Source organism: Loxodonta africana, chromosome 4 (assembly GCF_030014295.1).
Source record: "Loxodonta africana isolate mLoxAfr1 chromosome 4, mLoxAfr1.hap2, whole genome shotgun sequence".
Taxonomy (NCBI): Eukaryota; Metazoa; Chordata; class Mammalia; order Proboscidea; family Elephantidae; genus Loxodonta; species Loxodonta africana.
Window position 1 is genome coordinate 69,697,026 of NC_087345.1, and position 18,649 is coordinate 69,715,674.

The 18,649-nt window shown below is 40.1% G+C and overlaps 1 protein-coding gene across 1 annotated transcript in view; it reads left to right on the forward strand.

The window, feature by feature from the left end:
• GRIP1 (glutamate receptor interacting protein 1) overlaps positions 1-18,649 on the forward strand; it is a 793,654-nt gene that overhangs the window by 7,457 nt on the left and 767,548 nt on the right. The window lies entirely within an intron of this gene.

Here is an 18,649-nt window from a genome sequence, read left to right on the forward strand (position 1 = left end):
CATAGCTTCTGTTTCACAAACTAGAAATTTTCATGAAAAAAAGTCTTTAATTCTTATTCTTCTAAAATGAAGTTCAAGGGTACTATGAGATCCCCCCACCAGGCTCCAGTTTATAACAGCATAACTCAAGTACTGCAACTGAATTACAGTGGCTGCAATGGTGCACAGTTCCCAGAGGCAGCCTCTTTTCCAGGCTGTAGCTGGGAATGTCCAGCTCAAATGCTGAGTGGACTTTGCTGCTCCCTGTTCAGTTTCTGCTTCTCTCCAGCTCAGACTTCTGACCTCACTCCAATATCCAAAAGCCATTATTTCTCAAATTGAAATAAAAATGGAGCCCTTTCACAGGGAAAAAAAATTTCTTGCTGATTTCCACCGCTGACTCCATTTATTTTTTTCTTAAATATGTACTCATGTAAAACTAGGTGTAAACTCCTCATGCTTATAGCCCTCATACAACCACAAAGCCGAAAAGGATTTTACAAATGAAATACAAACAGAACTATGAAACAAAATCAGTACATTCGCATGAACAACATTAATTCCATGTGACTTGATACTGTTTGCCTAAACCAAAATCTCCTTTTACAGGGTGAATGTGGTACTGTGAAAAGTAATGCCATCACTGTTTTTCTCTTTGAACTCCTGTGAAACCTTGGTTTTAGCAGTATGATGTCACTTGTCTTCCCCGGGCATGAACACATCATTAACAGAAGTCCTCTATTCTCATTTGGTGGCTTCTCCCCTTTCTCATGAGTTTTCCCCTTCCTTGTCCCCAAGATGGTGTCTGGGTGAAGGGCATTTTGTTCATTGTGTGACTCTCACTGAATCCACTGCTTTAGAGCTTGGCACCCTTGGTAACTGGGCGTTGTGCCCTGGTATCCAGTGAGATGAGACTCTTCCCATTTGGTCTTTTGAATGTCATCCTGGCAGCTGATTTGGATGTCTTGGACCTTGCCATTATGTCTGGTCATGAGATCCTTGTAGTCCTTGACCTTGTTGAAACCGAGGCTTTTTCTAGTGTACCAGTCCTATCAGCATTTCTATATTCCTCCTGGGAGCCAGGGAACTCTTAACTGTTTTCCCCAGATCATGATGGGGTTTGTGGGATTGTAGGAGGTGCCCTTGGTTCCACCTGCCTAAGGGACCTTCTGTAGATGGGGTTTGTGGGATTGTAGGAGGCGCCTTTGGTTCCACCAGCCTTAGGGACCTTCTGCAGATATCACTACTCTGTTACTCAAATGCTATGTTGAATGTCCCCAGTGTAGCATGTGCCAGATAGGGGACCTTCATACTAGGGGATGAGGGTTATTAACTGGATGTTCATAGATTCCTTCAAAGATATGCAGGGATTAGTTTCCCTCTCCTGTACCTGTCAACAAGTTTTGAATCCTTTCAGGATACTTACATCTGATCTTTTACCTCCCCTTCCCCACCATTTTTTCCTTCTCTACTGACTTCACCTGTCCCAGATATCTGAAGTGGCTTAAGTGACTTGAAAACTTAAAAGTAGAAGGGATAAGGGTCCGAAAGGTGAATGAATGATAATGGGGGAAAGAAGACTTCTGTTCTCATCATTAGGTCGGCACCCCACTTTAATATCCAAATTTCAGGGAAGAAAGAAAGAGGGGAGAAGTGTCAAACAGCCCAGAGGCAACCAGCACTTCCATCCATTTCTGAGCCCTGCTGATAACTGACATTTCTAATAAGATCCCAGGTGATGCTAATGCTGCTGGTTAAGGGCCAATTCTGAGAACGACTAGTAGACACAGAGTGACCCTATCGAACAGAGTAGAACTGCCCCATAGGATTTCCAAGCATTGGCTGGTGAATTCAAACTGCTGACCTTTTGGTTAGCAGCTGAGCTTTTAAGCACTGTGCCACCAGAGGCCCACTAGTAGAGCAGTGGTTCTCAAAATTTATTATACGTAAGGCTGACCTGGGGATCTTGTTAAAATGTAGATCTGATTCGGTGTATCTAGGGCGGCAATGCAAATTCTCAGCAAGGGGTTCGAACTTGGAACAAACTGGTTCAAAGCCCTGAAGGCAACACAGCTTGAAGATGGCAAGTAATTTTGACCAGTACCTTTTACGGGTCTACCATGTACATAAACCTTTTTCTTTTAGCAGTTTTCCTGGAAATCTGCTGTTTATATTTCATCAGCAAATGTGTAAGTATGAGAACTGACATATTTCTTCTCACAGTCTGGTAGTATAATTGCAGTGAGTATTTTCTATCAGATATTGATGTATTTTAAGGGTTTACTTTGTGTTTTGAATAAAGATGTTTAGAATAGATAACTGTATGTACTAAAGACTTCATGTATGAATAGTTTTAGCATTAATACACCTTTTGATTTTTTTTACTGTTGAAGTGCTAATTTATTTTCACAACTGTTGACTACAGCAGACAATATGAAAATATGATACAGAGATAATTTACTAGGATTCCTGTCCTTTTTAGGTAGAGTTCATCATTTGAGAAAAAGTTTAATGTAGTTTTCACTCTGGCTAGTGCATTAAAAACAAAATAAAACAGTAGCCAATAGGATAAGTAAACATTCAGGTAATAACATTATAGGTGTATATTTGTTTGTTCTGGTATATAATCTGTAACTAGATTTCCTCTTTGATGCCTTCTGATGTTAAGTATTTACAGGTCTCATTGCTGATACTCACAAATTCCATTGAAATAGACTGAGGGGAGTGCACTAATATCCTCATGAAATGAAACTTGGATAGTCATAGAATTTCTGCATTGCCCTCTTTAGAAGTGTTAGGATTGTTGACTAAAAGAGAGTGACATTTAAAATTGGATTTTTTCAGATGAATTCAAGTGTTCCTTTTTAGGTGTATAATTTTCTAGTTGGGCAGAGCACGTTTTCATTAAATGAAAATCTTGGATAAGGCGATATAAATTTGCCTTCTTTGTTACCATTTCACTTTCTTTCCTGTAATTTTAGTTAGGAGAATGAAAATTTGCCAGGCTACAATCAGACACCTGTAGTGCTACATCTGCTGAGAAAGCACCTCATCTGCTTTGCGGGTGAGCTGAAATCCCGATATACACACAAGAGCTCGAACAGTAGCCCTTAGTTTTTACCAACAATCATATGCAATTATCGAGTAGCTTTATGATTTGGGCTCTGCATTCAATGGCTGCCTTTACTCAAACCTTCCACCATAGCCCCCTGTCTTCATATTGAAAATGTAGGAAGGACAGGAACAGAAGTTCAGTCAATGGTTTATACGATGTATCTGTAAATATTGTCCTTCAGGTCTGGAAACGTCTCATTTTGAACAAAGCGTGCTGGGGTGGCTTTCAAATATGACCCCAGAATCTGACAGTTTGGCCATTGAGGATTGTGTTCCCTCCGTTTGAGTCTGGACAGGCTGGCTACTAGTTTAACCAGTAAAGTATGGTGACAATGACACTGTGTGACTTCTGAGGTTGGGACATAAAAGATGATGCACCTTCTCCCTTGTTAGCTGGAACACTTGCTTTTAGTGCCCTGAGCCACCATGTGGCTCTCCTACCACAACTACCTTGGTGCTGCCATGCTGTGAGGAAGCCTAAGCCACATGGAGAGGCTGCGTGCAGGTGTTCTGGTTGGTGGTCATCCCAGCCCAGGCACCAGACTTGTAAGCGAATGGGCCTTCAGATGACTTTAGCCTCCAGTTGTTGAGTCACCCCAGCCTTTGAGTCTTCACAGTTGAGGTTCCAGACATCATAGCATTCTTGCTATACCCTGTCTGAATTCCTGACTTTCAGAATCCATGAGCATAAAAAAATGCTGCCAAAAGGTGCTAAGTTTTGGAGTGATTTGTTACACAGGAATAGTAATTGGAAAGATGCTGTCTGGCCCCATTTTGGGTTCCTATCCCCTCTTCCACGGTGGTCTCTGGAACTTATTGTCCATCTTCAGCAAAACCCCTTATATCCTCAAACTCATCCATTAACTTTTCTTTCACCTTCAACCTCTAACTGAAACTTGGCTCTCTCTACGGCATTGCTTCCTCTTCCACCCTCTTAGGTGGTGGTAGTTTTCTCTCACATACTCTGAAGGAAGGGTAGAAGGTCCTCTTTGCTGCTTCCAGACTGTTCTCCTTCCGTCCTTTCTAAAAATCCCCAATTTTGAATCTCATGCCATCTGACCCCTCCCACTGTTCCTCCTTTTTACAGTCACTTGAACTCCTGGCTCACCATCACCTGTTCTAGTACTGTTGTGGTCATAATTCTTGGTGATTTCAGTATTCATATAAATTATCCTTATACTTTCTTGTCTTCTCAGATCTCTGTCTTCCTCTCTTTAAATTGTTATATCTTCCACTGTACCTCACCTGCTCATTTCCACAGCCAAGCCTTAGACCAGCAGTTCTCAAAGTGTGAGACCTTGGGGGCTCCCTGAGATGCTTTCTGTGAGTCAAAACTATTATGTAATAATACTAAGACATAATTTGCCTTCTGTGTACTCTCATTCTCTCAAAGTGCACTGGACAGATTTCCAGAGGCTACATGATGTGGAATGACGTCTTCCTTCTGGCAGCTCATGGAATGTGTGCTTGTATAGTCTTGGGTTTTAAAATATTTTGTTTTTAATTTCTAAAGATATGGTAAATATTGATAGGCAAAACCTGTGTGAAAAATACTCTTTGGGGTGGTCTAACTTCATGCTGTAACTGAAACTTGGCCCTCAGGGAATTGCTTCCTTTTCCACCCTCTCAGGTGGTAGTAATTTTCTCTCACATACCCTGTAGGAAGGATATTTCAGGAGGCAGACAGCATTCTTTCCTTTTGTTCTTTCTCTGTCTCCTTCAGTCTAAACTGATGGGTTTTCCACTGTGGTAGTTGGTTAGATCCACCAGTCACAGGTTAATCTCTTAAACAAAATATTTTGTAGCCATGTCCTTGGTGAACATTCTAGGACATGTGTTGTTAGTTTGTACGACAGACTTTTCCAAATCTTTAAGTTCTGTTTTCATTTTGCACAATTCATTTTTAAGTCCATCTCTTTCCTCTCACATTTTACTGTAAGCAGCAAGGAGAAACCACACGGCCCCTTTAAGATCTTGCATAGGAATCACATCAGCCAGATATCCGAGTGCATCACTTATAAGTTCCACCTTCCACCAAATATTGGAACATAATTCAGACAAATTCTTTGGCACTGCATAAGAAGCATCACCCTTCTTCCAATGCCCAGTCACGTGTTCATCACTTTCCTTTAAAGCCTCACCAGAAGCATATTCAACGTACACATTTCTAGCAACATTCTGTTGCTGGCACCATATTCTCTAAGACATTAGAGACTTTATAGCCCTCCTCACTTCATTCTGAGCCCTCATCAGAATCACCTTTGATGTCCATAATTCTACCAACAGGCTTATCAAAACAGTCTAGGATTTTACTTCAAGGCACCTTAAAACTCTTCCAGCCTCTACTCATTACCCAATTTCAAAACTGCTTTGGTACTGTTGGAGCAGCACCCTATTCCTGAGGTACCAAATTATTAGTTATCTAGCACTGCTATGGAAACCCTGGTGGCACAGTGGTTAAGTGCTACAGCTGCTAACCAAGAGGTCGGCAGTTCAAATCCACCAGGCGCTCCTTGGAAACTCTATGGGGCAGTTCTATCCTATAGGGTCGCTACGAGTCGGAATCAACTCGACGGCAGTGGGTTTAGTGCTGCTATAACAAATACCAGAAGTGGGTGGCTTTAACAAACAGAAATTTATTTTCTCACAGTTTAGGGGGCTAGAAGTTTGAATTCAGAGTCCTTGTCTCTTTGAGCTCCTGTTCCTGGGCCATCTTCAAGTGGCTTGGTGTATCTCTTCTCCAGTCTTTGCTTCTCTTGCTTGCTTGTTTAATTGCTTTTATATCTCAGAAGAGATTGACTCAAGATACACCCTAATCTTGCCTCATTAACATAATAAACATAACCTAATTCTGCCTCACTAACATAACAGACACAACGCTTTCACTAATGGAATTTTAACCACAGGCAGAGGTTAAGATTTACAACACATCACGAAATGGAGAATAAATTCCATCAGATCACAAAATGGTGTACAGCTGCACAATACTGGGATCATGGCCTAGACAAGTTGACGGATATTTTGGGGGGAGACAATTCAATCCATGGTAGGTCCTGAGACCAAAAGGTTTGAAAATTGCTGCCTGAGACCTTGCCATTACCAGTGACTACAACACTTCTGTGTCTCATTGTCAAGCATCCTCTCCAAAAACGCCTTCTGTCTTTCTCACTCAGTCTCTGTTATCCTGACTCCAATAATCCGTCAGTCCTACCGGGACCTAAAATCCACTGACCCTCCTTTTACATTGCCCATCACCTTGCTCATGTGCTCGCTCCCCTTCTTCCTAACTTACATTTCTTCATATAATCAGTCCTTTATATAATACGTAATATATAAGTAATAAAATTTCTTCACATAATTGGCCCCTTAATTTCCCTTAATTTTCTCATCCCTCTCTCACTTGTGGGACTCATCTGGAAAACCTGATTAAACCCAACTGTCTACCTCTCTATGCCATGCCTTTTAATGTAGCAGGAGAAAGAAACACACACAGCCAAACTGACTGTTTTCACTTTAATTTCATGATTACTGATCTCAAATGACAGAAGCCCGGGTGGTACAGTAGTTAAGTGCTCCACTGCTAAGTGAAAGGTCATCGATTTGAACCCACCAGCCGCTCCACGGGAGAAAGATGTGGCAGTCTGCTTCCGTAAATATTACAGCCTTGAAAACCCAATAGGACAGTTCTGCTCTGTCCTGTAGGGTCACTATGAGTTGGAATTGACTCAACAGCAATGGGTTTTTTAAATCTCAAATGGTCCTTTAGTGCTGCCAGGTTATCAAGATACATTTCTTTGGTTGTCAGTTCATTCTTGTCTCTGCTATCCTAAATGACTGATGACTTCCACTCTCTCCTCTTTCCTCAAATCTTCCATTCTCACCCTTAACTGAACATTTTGTTTCTCATTTCACTTAGAAAATAGAAACAATTAGAAGAGAATTTCTGCCTGCACCTGTGTCCATATAATCTGTCTTCACTCTTGTTACTGTGGTTGAACTGTGTTCTTTTAATGAGCCAACCCTCCACTGTACGCCAGATCCCATTCCTTCTCACTTACTCCAGGATGTGACTCCAGCATATTCTCCCCTCTTTTTAGCATCACCAGTTTCTCCCTCCTTACTGGGTTATTCACAACAGCATACAAACATGTTATTTCACCTACCTTTAAAAACAACCATCTCTTGACTCTACTCCCTCTAGCTACCACTGCACTTTTGTGTTTCTCTTAATAGCAAACTCTTGAGAAATTTGTCTATATTCACTCTGTAAGAGTTATTTTCTTCTTATTCTCCCATGAACCTATTCTGGTTAGGATTTTGTGCCTCCCTATGTCTCCTTCTAAAAGGTCTGTAGGTGGTGCGAATGGTTTGCACTTGACTGCTAACCTAAAGGTGGTGGTTTGAACCCATCCTGCAGTACTGCAGGAGAAAAAGCCTGGTGATCTGCTTCTGTTAAGATTAAAAGCCAAGAAAACCCTATGGGGCAGTTCTACTCTGTAACACATGGCGTTGCCATGAGTCAGAATCAACTCAATGGAAGCTCACAACAAGAACAACACAATTTGTTTTACCAAGATGACCAAAGACCTCCATAATGTTAAGTCTAGCGGCCAGTTCTTGATCACGTTACTTGACCTTTCAGCAACATTTGAGATACTCCATTACTTTTTTTTAGAAACGCTTTATTTACTTGGCCTCTAGGCTATTACATTGTCCTGCTTTTCCTTCTCCCTCATTGATCATTCCTTTTTGTTGCCTTGGTGTTTTCTCCTGGTGTCCTTGATGTCTAAATATTGGCGTCCTCCAGGGTTTGGTCCTTGTACCTTCTCTTCTTTGGTGATCTCATCCTGTCCCATCAGTATATTGATACCTCCTAAGTTTATATCTCCAATCTAGTCCTTTCTCTGAATTCCAGGCTTCCTTATTCACATGACTATTCAGCGTCACTATTGGAATGTCTAACAGACAGACATCTTAAGCCTAATAAAAAAAAAAAAAAAAGCCTAATATGTCCCCCAAATCAAGCTCCTGATTCTTTCTCTCAAACCTGCTCCTCTCTAGTTTTTCCAGTCTTTGTAAATGACAATCCATCTTTCCAGTTGTCCATGTCAAAACCCTTGGTATCATTCTGGATTCCTCTATTTTTCTCATACTCCACATCCAATCTATCAATAAATCCTGTTGACTTTACTTTCAAAATATATTCAGAATTTGGTCATTGTCATGCATCTTCATTAACTTCTAACTTAGTTCAAGTCATCATCATCTATATTTGTCTGCATTTTCTTTCTAACTTGTTTTTCTGCTTGTACCCTGTTCTGTGCTTTCTCTAGCCATTTTCTGCAGAACAAACAGAGCAATCCTTTGAAAATATGTCACACCTGCTCAGAACACTTTAGTGGCTCCCCATGTCATCCAGAGTAATTACCAAAGCGTAAGGCCCTACATGTCCGGCCTCCCTGTTACCCACCCACCTGCCCTTATCTCCCCATGCGTACCCCCTCATTTACTTTGTTCCAGTCATACTGGCCTAGAAACATTTACCTTGTTCCTGCCTCAGGGTCTTTCTGTGCATTTGCTCTTCTCTTTGCCTGTGTGACTCTCTCACCTTCTTCAAGTCTTTGCATAAATGCCACTTTCTTAGAGAAGCCTTCCTTTACTACCTTATTTGCAACTGCAACTTCCTCAACACTGCCTTTATCATCCCTGCTTTATTTTTTGCAGTAACACCATATGACACACTATTTTTTTTTACTGATTTGTTTACTGTATATGTCTGTGTCTATTGCTAATTGAAGCTCCATGAGGGCAGGGATTTTTGTCTGTTTTATTGCTGCTGTGTCACTGATCACAGAAGAGTACTTGGCTCTTAGTAAATATCTGTTGGATGAATTAAGCTTCTAAGGCAGTGTTCTGAGAGAGCAAGAGAAGTGGTTTGTAGACCATGGAGTGAGTAGTTACATTCACATTTAGGTGTTCCGTTGCTTTCAAGGTTCGTGTTTGAGCTATACGCATCTCGATTCCAGAGGAAGAAGAACCAGGAGCAATAAAAAACTGATCTTCCCATTGGGGCTGGAGAATTGAAGACCTAAATAAATTTTACTCCCACCTGAAGAGAGGTAGATGGCAAATGAGCAGGGAGTTTCTCTTCCTTCACTGATAAGGACTGGCCCCTGAAAGGAACTCTTTAATGTCTACAACCACAAATACTTTCTCCTAAAATATAACTGTGTTGATGATACAGTTAATGTTTTAAAGCAGAAAAATAAATGATAGAGGAATGTTTTACAGGACTTTTTTTCTTGATTTGATAGCCGTGTCAGCAGCTGTGTCATAGTTTTCTCATTTGTGTCTTCATTGCCTACCATGGTGCGTGGCATTTTGTAGATACTTAGTATTTGTTAAATGAATGAACAAATAAGAGAAAATGAGTTGACATTATGAGAAATTGTAGTGGGAAGGATATATGTCTACCTTATTTCCTCTAGCCGGAGGTAAAAACTATGTAAAAGTCAAGGGTAGAGTATATTACCACCTGGTATTAGGACCGAGCCTTGGTGGCTCAGTGGTTAAGGGCTCAGCTGCTAATTAAAAGGTCGGCAGTTTGAATCCACCAGCCACCGCCTGGAAACTCTATGGGGCAGTTCTACTCTGTCCTACAGGGTCGCTATGAGTCGGATGGCAATGGGTTAGGTTAGATACTAGGACACATCACTCAATTATACTATGCAGTTGCTTTAAGTGGAAAAATAATTTTAGTCTTCATGATGGGCAGCATTTGATAAAGTTGTGCCAGAAACAAGGTGGTTCTTAAAACAAATCTGAATAGTTGATGTATTTCCTTATCTATATATTAAAAAAAATTCTTAATTCTTAGAAAAGGAATGGATTGCAGAGTTTCTAACAGCCCCCTACTGCCCCTAGATAAGCCCCATTAGTTTTATCAGTATATAATAACATGTAAGTAAAATGAAGATTAGTATAGTTTGCCCTGATTTTTCTAAGCTAATTCATTGTACTCTAATGGAGTGAAATAAAAAACAAGCTTTAATTGAATAATTTATTGTGCCGTTTGTTTTTTTCTTAATATCAAACACAGGAAATAATCAATTTCCTTGCTTATTAGTGAAGCCAAAGGACAGCGTAGGTATATGGTAAACCTATTAGAGAATGTTTGTATCTTTTTATTTTTTAGGAAAGCATATAATGCTATGACAGTAAAACCTGCAAAAGCCAGAACCTTCGTAAGGCAGAAATCTGTCAGAGAAGGGAAACACAAATATTTTCCACTAGTAGAGAATGATAGGAGAGTGGTAAGACTGTACGCTGTCAAAAGTGGAAAACTTGCAGACCCCAAAAAACAAGGCAGTTCCATTGAGTTCCGGCTCTTACAGGTTTTACCATCACTTTTTTTTTTTTTGTACTTTAGAGGAAGGTTTACAGAACAAACGAGCCACTATCACTTTGTTTTAAAGTTGCATTTTCTGTGTACATACAGTCTTAATCACACTTTTTTTTGGTTTATATGTATAGTTGATTGCATGGTGAATAATCTTAAATTCCATGAATCATACTTAGATTAAGGCAATTGATTAAATGCCATAGCCCCCCGCCCCCCACCACCCAGCACCTCTTTAACAACTAATTTCCATGTGAACGGTCCTTTTTTGCTTGTGTTCCAGTGCTTTTCACCCTCAAAGTCCCTGACTCTATTTCTAAGTTCCCAAGATCCAAGATACCTGCTTGCTCTCCCGCTTCACCTCCAACATTGAAATATCAGAATAGTAATCAATTCTACCACTCCACTGGTTTCTTTTGTGATACCTGGCACCACAAGTCTCAGGCATTCAATAGATACTTGTTGATTGATTGATGTCAGCCCCCACCCTCCTCCTGCAGACTCTCTTTAACCTAAGGAAGACTCTTGAGTGGAGCAAAGGCCTCATCATGTAACTAGTCAGTTAGATTGGAGATGTATGTATTGGATGAAGAGTGAATATTAAGTGATTAAAATTTTACTTTCTATTATGGGAAAACAATCTGGGAAATTTCATTTTGCTGCAGGATAATTAGTTGGTTTTGTAGAATCATACTTCGGTTTGAATACTAACTCCTATACTAATTAGCTCTATGACTTTGGGCAAATTATTTGACTTCTTAATTTCTTCATTTGTAAAATGACGTAACACCTACTGTGCAGAGTTGTAGTAAAGATTGAGTATGTGTAAAAGTATCTGCTAGTGGTGGGCCTCCTATTAAGTAACTAGACATAAACCTGTTGCTGTCCAGTCAATTCCGGCTCATAGTGACCCTGTGGTACAGAGTAGAACTGCCCAATAGGGTTTCCAAGGCAGTAATCTTTACAGGGGCAGACTGCCACATCTTTGTCCTACCAAGTGGCTGGTGGGTTTGAACTGTTGACCTTCCAGTTAGCAGCTGAGCACTTAACTACTGTGCCACCAGGGCTCCTTAACAATACATAGAATAGTGAAACTTAGATGAGTGTAGTAATTACACAATTTTTTTTGTACAAGATGAATCCAAGGTGTTCATGTTATTTTGGGTGATACAATTAATTACCTGAGTATTGTTTTAGCATGTTTGTTACAGGATGTTTGGAAATCCCTGTATCTTGTGAGGAATAAGAGGTTGAGGTTGACATGGCGATAGAGAACCTAGCAGAGGCGTTGTGCCAGATACTTACCAAGGCTCTCTCTTTTAATCTTCTCAATGGTTGTTGTTAGCTACTGTGGAGTCAATTATGACTCATGGCGACCCCACGTGTGCAGAGTAGAGCTGCTCTGTAGAGTTTTCAAAGATGTGACCTTTTGGAAGCAGATCACTAGGCCTGTCTTCTGAGACACCTCTGGGTGGGTTTGAACTGCCAGTCTTTCCATTAGTAGTCGAGTGCTTAACTGTTTGTGCCACTCAGGGACTCAATCTTACCAATAGTCCTTATGTTATAGATGAAAAAAAGAAAATAATCTAAAAATTTAGGGTTAAGTGAGTAGCCTGAGGGCGCTCAGAGAGCATTTGGTCTCTGACTTCAGAACTTGAACTTGGTCCTCTGACTTCAGAGAGGGTATTTTCTGTTAATTCCATACTGCTTCTTAAGATTTTGGAAACATAGTGTTTTATGCTTGACCAGAAAGTTCACAGATTTTACATCTTAAGATAAATATTTGGTAACAGTATTTTTTAAAATATTTGGAAAAAAGTAATTATGCACATAACCCAGAACTTACCTAGGCTAATTCATGTGAGACTTAAGGACCCCAAGCTTGTGACAGAATTTTACATATCTAGATAAAAAGATTGATTTTTTTTAAAACCACGTGACTTCATTTGTTTCATTGCTTATATATTGTTCAGCCTGATATCAAGCTCTTGAATTACAATTTTCCAGTTTTCTTCTGATCAGTGACTTAACTTGACAAATAGCTTTATGCACTGCGAGATTTTCAATATACGTTAAGTGAAGACAGTAAACATATCAACTGAACTATTACCTTTGAGTATAGAGAACCGGCAAAGATATGATGAGCTGGATTTTGTCTGAATACTTCAATTAATAGCTTAGAGATAAAGAGAACATCAGTGCTGTTCTCTGATTCCAGGATGTGGAGAACCTTCCCTGGGATCTGTGGGGGTTCCTTTTGGCTGCTCAAACCCCTCTGCCACTGGAACCCTGCATTATTTACAGCCATTAGGAGCTGCCTGACTTTCCTCTCTACTCATAACGAGGTGTACCTCTCTAACCCCACTGTGGACTCAGAACTATTCATTGTCTAGGCCAGTTCCACTGTGTTTGTCAACATGAAGCGTATAGGGAACTCCTGCCTGGGAGAATTTGATTCGTTATAGAGGTCAGTGCCAATGGCGCCCTCTACTTACTACTCAGTCCTGATCATGTCAGGATTGCAGGATCTGCTGCTGAGTACCAGTCTAACTGGGTGCTGCACATCATTGAAATAAATCAGGAACATAGTGCGCATAGCTCAGGTGTCTATACATGCCTTCTCCCACCCTAGCAAACACATGCACAAGCAGAAAAAAAAATTTTATTGTACATTAGATAAAGGTTTATAGAACACACTGACTTCTCATTAAATGATTAGTATACATATATTGTTTCATGACATTGGTTAACAACCCCACAACATGTCAGCTCTCTCCCTTCTTGACCTTGGGTTCCCTATTATCAACTTTCCTGTCCCCTCCTGGCTTCTAGTCCTTGCCCCTGGGTTGGTGTGCCCCTTTAGTCTTGTTTTGTTTTATGGGCCTATCCAATCTTTGGCTGGGTAAACTTCGGAGGGACTCCCTTACTGAGCTAAAAGGGTGTATAGAGGCCATACTCTCGGGTTTTCTCCAGTCTCTGTCAGACCAGTAAGTCTGGTCTTTTTTTGTGAGTTAGAATTTTGTTGTATATTTTTCTCCAGCTTTGTTTGGGAACCTCTACTGTGATCCCTGTTAGAGTAGTCTGTGGTGGTAGCTGGGCACCATCTAGTTGTACTGGACTCGGTCTGGTGGAGGCTGTAGTAGATGTGGTCCATTAGTCCTTTGGACCAATCTTTCCCTTGTATCTTTAGTTTTCTTCATTCTCCCTTGCTCCCAAAGGGGTGAGACCAGTGGAGTGTCTTAGATGGCCACTCACAGGCTTTTAAGACCCCAGATGCTACATGCCAAAGTAGAATGTAGAACATTTTCTTTATAAACTATGTTATGCCAATTGAGCAAGATGTTCACTAAGACCACGGTCCCCACAGCCCTCAGCCTGGCAACTCAGTCCCTCAGGGAGCTTGGATGTGGTCCCTGGAGTTTCCATGACCTTGCCATCCACAAGTTGTGCTGGCTTCCCCAGTATTGTGTACTGTCTTACCCTTCACCAAGCGCAAGCAGAAATTTTTAAACTCCCTCATAGAGTGCATGGGCAGCAAATGATTGGCATCCATCATGAGCCCCTAGTTGTAGTTCAGCCCAGGTCTTGGTGGTTAGAACTGATACTGCTGGCCACTCCCTCCATTCCGTCTTCAGGCCCTGCCTCGGTTCCTGCCTCTTGTTCCTGATGCATTATTGTCCAGTGTGTGATGTTTACTTCTTGTCCACACCACCATCTAGCCCATTGTTGTTGTTAGGTGCCGTTGAATCAGTTCGGACTCATAGAGCCTAAGTCCTGCTAACATTTGTATGTTCTCCCTGAGGGTCTGTGACTCCGGTCATGCTCTTTTCCTGTGTCTCAAGCATGTGCTTTGTCCAGCATCTTCCTGGATCTCAGAATACTGATTTTAACTTTTTATTAGGACACTACTGTCCTCTTAGGAGCCCCTCGGTGGTACAAACGGTTAATATACTTGGCTACTGCTAACTGAAAGGTTGGCAGTTCGAGTTCACCCAGGGGAGCCTCAGAAGAAACCCCTGGCAGTCTACTTCAGAAAGATCAGCCAGTGAGAACTCACTGGAGCACAGTTCTACTCTGACACACACGGGGTTGCCTTGAGTTGGAGTTGACTCATTCATGGCACCTGGTGGTACGTTACCATTTGTTTCCTCCTTCTATTTCACACAGACTCTGACCTTTGCTTCCTTTCTGTCTCCTCTGAAAACTGGTACCTGCAGAATTTCTCAGAGTGTTTAAATGATAAAGTTCATTGTACTTCTGGTGTGTGGGTGGGTTGGGGGAAAAGGCGAAAGCAATGTGTAGTGGTTGTCATTAGAGCATCTTGTAGGGCAACGTAGTTTAGAAGACAACTGGAGAAATGCTGCCAGACAGAGCATTAGTGATGTATGCGGTTTTGTCGCCTCAACCACAGAAGAACGTTAGTGCTATGGAACGTTTGATTTTGTTCTCACAGTGGTTCTGTCATGTCAGTGTAATAAAATCTTTCCTCTCCATTCTGAGGTTCTTTTATTGAGCTTGCCCTTCTTGAATTGCTCCTTTCTCTGTATATGAACAAATGCAACATTTATTGAGAACCTACTACATGTTATGTGCTGTGCTAGTTGCTGGAAACAAATATCAGTAAGCTAGGCCTGCCCTTGAAAAATGAATTTAATGTAAAATGAACATTTTATAAATCCGACCCTACATCAAGCCAATTATTATTATTTTTTTCCATTTCAGGACTAAGACTTTTTTTTTTTTAAACAGGGCTTTTTTTCTCTTTCCACTCCATATAATAAAGCATCTTCTTGGGATAAAGAAGGAATTTCTGAGCATATTGCAAAAAATAGAATAAATTGATAAAGACAGTATTTCTATATGTCAGACTCTACCACAGACACAGTTAAAGGGAAAATAGTAAACTAGGAAGAACATTCGTAAAATAAAAGACAAAATTTTAATATCCTTAATAAAATGAGCTTTGTATAAATCATTGTGGAATGAATGAATGAATTCAAAGTGATAAGAAAAATAAAATCATCCCAGTAGGAAAAAAAAAAGATGTGAACAGTTGCCATAGGGTAAGCGACACACACAAAAAAGCACAAATCCAAATATACAAAAAAGCAATGAAATACAAATTAAGATGAGATAACCTTTCCACATATTATTCACTAATTTGGCAAATACTTATTAAGCAACTGTTATCACCATTCTGTTAATTGCTTTAAAAATGATATTATTTAATTTAAACAACTGCCCATCTAAAATTGGTATTGTTATCCTCATTTTACCAATGAGGAAAGGTCTTAAAGAAGCTAAGTCTTATAGTTAAAATTCTGGAGGCAGCATTTCAGCTCAAACCTGTCTCTAAAGTCCATGGTCTTTTCTGCCCTAGTATTCTTTTAGCATTAAAAATATCATGAAGAGAATTTTATGATATATAGCAAGTTGCTTAGGAAATATAGCAAATATAAGCAAAAACACATTATAAAACAGTATGCATGCATGATTCCAAGTGTGTTCTTTTTAAAATGGTATATGCATAGAACAGAATCTGAAAAGATAATGTGCTAAAATGTGAACAGTGGTTATCTATGACTTTTGAGAATTTGGCTGACTTTTATCTCTTTTTTATTGATCTGTGCTTTCTAGTTTTCCTACAATATGTGTGTACGTATACATATATAAAGATCTGTTATAAGCAACAATATTTTAAAAATTTAATCAATTTGTGTGTGTGTGTGTCTGTATGTGACTATGGCAAAATTAGTTTGAAGTTAATATGAAATAGTAGACAAGCCACAACTTTTTTTCTAAAAAGAAGAAGAAAGAAGAACACCTAGGAGAAATAGAACAGTGTTAGTTCCTGGTGCAGAAAGTACAGCATGAATGAATACATTGATAAATGGCATGAATAGGCAACTCAGAGAAGAGGAATCACAAATGTCTAATACACCTTTAGAGAAATTGTTGTTGTTGTTAGGTGCTGTCAAGTCGGTTCCAACTCATAGCAACCCCATTGCACGACAGAACGAAACACTGTGCGGTCCTGCGCCATCCATACAATCGTTATTACGCTTGAGCTCATTGTTGCAGCCACTGTGTCAGTCCACTTCATTGAGGGTCTTTGCTCTTCAGCACTTTAAAGAGGTCCTTTGCAGCAGATTTACCCAATGGTATGTGTCTTTTGATTTCTTGACTGCTGCTTCCATGGCTGTTGATTGTAAAAAAAAAAAAAATTTTTTTTTTTGATACAAGTAAAATGAAATCCTTGACAACTTCAGTCTTTTCTCCGTTTATCATGATGTTGCTCATTGGTCCAGTTGTGAGGATTTTTGTTTTCTTCATGTCGAGGTGTAATCCATACTGAAGGCTGTGGTCTTTGATCTTCTTAGTAAGTTCTTCAAGTCCTTTTCACTTTCAGCGAGCAAGATTGTGTCATCTGTATAACGCAGGTTGTTAACAAGTCTTCCTCCAATCCTGATGCCGCGTTCTTCTTCTTCATATAGTCCAGCTTCTCGGATTATTTGCTCAGCATACAGATTGAATAGGTATGGTGAAAGAATACAACCCTGATGCACACCTTTCCTGACTTTAAAGCAATCAGTATCCCCTTGTTCTGTCCGAACAACTACCTCTTAATCTACGTAAAGATTCCTCATGAGCTTAATTAAGTGTTCTGGAATTCCCATTCTTTGCAATGTTATCCATAATTTGTTATGATCCACACAGTCGAATGCCTTTGCATAGTCAATAAAACACACGTAAACATCCTTCTGGTGTTCTCTGCTTTCAGCCAGGATCCATCTGACATCAGCAATGATATCTCTGGTTCCATGTCCTCTTCTGAAACTGGCCTGAATTTCTGGTAGTTCCCTGTTGATATACTGCTGCAGCCATTTTTGAATGATCTTCAGCAAAATTTTGCTTGTGTGTGATATTAATGATATTGTTCTCTAATTTCCACATTTGCCTGGGTCACCTTTCTTGGGAATAGGCATAAATATGCATCTCTTCCAGTCAGTTGGCCAAGAAGCCATCTTCCATATTTCTTGGCATAGATGAGTGAGCACCTCCAGTGCTGCATCTGTTTGTTGAAACATCTCAATTGATATTCCATCAATTCCTGGAGTCTTGTTTTTTGCCAGTGCCTTCAGAGCAGATGGACTTCTTCCTTCAGTACCATTGGTTCCTGATTATGTGCTCCATCTTGAAATGGTGGAACATCGACCAATTCTTTTTGGTATAATGACTGTGTATTCCTTCCATCTTCTTTTGATGCTTCCTGCGTCATTTAATATTTTCCCCATTGAATCCTTCACTGTTGCAACTCAAGGCTTGAATTTTTTCTTCAGTTCTTTCAGCTTGAGATTTAGAGAAATAGTCAATAATATTAGTAATTAAAGATTTTCAAATAACTATCATGAGATAAGTATTTTTTACCTATGAGATTAGGAAACCTTTTTTAAAAAGGTTGTTCTGTGCTTTCAAAAAGTATGCTGAAATAGGCATCCCAAAGTTACTGCTTTGGAGAAAGCAATTTGATGATCTGTATCAGAAGACTTAAAATTGCCTGTAGAAATCTTGACCAGTAATTCAACTTCTGGAACTCAATTCCAAGTAAATAATCCCAAATACTGAAAAGCTTTATTATGCCCAAAGATACATATTACCCATATGTGATGGTTGAAGTTGTGTGTCAACTTCGCTGAGCCATGATTCTCAGTGGCTTGGCAGTTATGTAATAGTGTAGGTTGACAGTTATATAATAATGTAATTTGTAAGTTATGTGATGATGTAATTATCATCTATGATGTAATCTGATATGACCTGCCAATGAGTTGTAAGCAGAGTTTCCTCCTGGGTGTGGCCTACATCCGATATATATGTGGATATTCTGGCAAAATGTACTTGCTTGCTCTGGATCCTGCATCTGGCTCGTCATCATCTGACCTCTGGTTCTTGGGAATTGAACTAGCTGCTGATTGATCTTGAGCCCACTGTCTGACCTGCTGATCTTGGATTCATCAACCTGTGCAGCCTGTGAGTTAGCAGCCTCCTGTTTTCCACCTGCTGATCTTGGGTTTGTCAGCACCTGCAGCTACATGAGTCAAAAGAAGCCTCCAGCCTGATGCCTGACCCACAGACTTGGGAATTGCTAGCCTCTATAAC